This window comes from Melampsora larici-populina, assembly GCF_000204055.1.
Source record: "Melampsora larici-populina 98AG31 unplaced genomic scaffold MELLAscaffold_34, whole genome shotgun sequence".
NCBI lineage: Eukaryota > Fungi > Basidiomycota > Pucciniomycetes > Pucciniales > Melampsoraceae > Melampsora > Melampsora laricis-populina.
The window spans coordinates 600,866-602,875 of NW_006768798.1; positions in this window are offsets into that span (position 1 = coordinate 600,866).

Below are 2,010 nucleotides of genomic sequence, written 5' to 3' on the forward strand. Positions count from 1 at the left end.
TGCCTGATACATGTTACGTAGAAATTCTCCGTGCCCGGTTCAACACTGGCTCTGAGATTCGACAGTACAACACCCCGATTTTCAAACTCTACTATGTCGGCATTCAACGGCTTCACTGACCTCGCGGTCTGTTCCGGGAGTAGCAGTTTTCGGTCTACGAAGAACAGTTGTCGGGCCGTGAAGTTGTCCATCACAATCACACCTTCCATTTCGTAAGATTGACCCAGTAGTAAGTCCCCCTCGCCACTTTCGTCTACGATTATGAAAGGAATGCAAGTAATCAATCCTCCTTCGACAACTTTCTCAGAACGGTATGCTACCCTAGCATTGTCACCCCTACGTAGTGCAGTAATCTGTTTTTCGATCAGTGTGAGTAATGAAATTATGTTGTTTGCGCGGCACTCACCTCTTCATTTAACTCGAAAACCCCTTTACATCGCATAGTCAATGGTTCGCAACTGTGAATTCCCGTTGTTTGTTTCATGATGTGTTTAAATAGAGTTTTATGGGTGAAAAAAAAATCGGTTCCGCACATTCTTGTATAGTATCCTGTGCTTCTTGCTTTATATGTTTCTGCGATTTAATTTTCGGCCTAGGCTTCGTCTGCATGGGTCGTCACAGCCATTTTAACGTGTTGCCACGTCTGCCATCTTGCGCCGCGATGCCGTTGAAGGCGGACCACTGCCACAGTTGTAATTTGAGAGTTTAGATCATAAACGATATGTTGCGCGCCCCACGCCATTCATAATAACCATCTCCGATGGCTGCGCGAGCTCAGCCCGTAATACACTTAGTGTCACCGCGGCATCAACTCAGAGTCGTATGGGTATTAGACACTCAGGGCGCGGAGGCTTGCACCAGTGCGAGGCACCAATCACTGTGTATATTGCATTTACAAAAGTACATCATGAAAAACAATGTTTTTAGTACTTGCGCTCCTTACATCTTTGGACATGCACACCAATACCTTGTCTGCTCTAGTGCACCTCGACAGCGCGACGTAAAGTTGCCCATGTGAGAAAACTGGACTTGGCAGAAAGACTACGACGTTATCTACGCTTTGTCCCTGGGACTTGTTTACTGTCATGCAAAACGCCGGAGCAATAGGATATTGGAATCTGTAAAATGGCAAAGGACAGGCCGCGCCGCCTGTATGGTGCAAGTTGATTCTCGGCATTGTCACTAATTTACCAACGCGACTCCCGGTGATGATTCGGCACGATAGTATCCTACGGCAAATGTGAGTTATAACCATCCGAGTTCCGTTGCAGAGTCCTCGCTTCATGTTCAGATTTCGCAACAGGATCACGGGCATTCCCGCTTTCAATCGTAAAGAATGAACCGGGAAGTTCGGAATTGTGAACGTGTTGAGAATTTCTGGAGTTAACGGTTCACATGTTGTTGTATCGTCATTTGAGTCAATCGATTCCGAGAGGTACACATCTCCTTGTAAACTATCTATTACCTCGTCATTGATTGCAGTGACATATTTATTCAGCGGAGTGACAATGCAACGATTTGCGTAGTAAGCCGCTAAGTTGGTCCATTCTCCAGTCTGTATCAGCTGGTTCGCGTTATCATATAAATCCAACGCCATTTTGCTGTCAAAAGTCTTTGCCGAAGATATCGTTTTATGAGTAACGTGTTCCAAATCAATATCCTCTTCCACCTTCTCTTGCAAATCGCCTGAACCAACTTTTAGGCCGCGTTCACTTAGGCCGGATTTCCAGAAAGCGCATTCTAGGTGACCGCTTTTCTACATGTAGAAAAGCGATTTTTGTAAAAAAACAAAATTTCACGTTTCATGACAAAAGAGGTCATGAAGCGTTTGATTAAAGGTGAAATTAAGGACGATTTTTTTGTTTGTTGATCCCCAGACAAACCCTTCGATCTGAAAAATCCCACTACATAAACCAATCATCTCATCCTCACTTTTGCAAATTGTTGATACTCAATCCTTTCTTTCAATCCTTTCTCGAATCGAACTCAATCAGGTCTTTGTACCAGCGT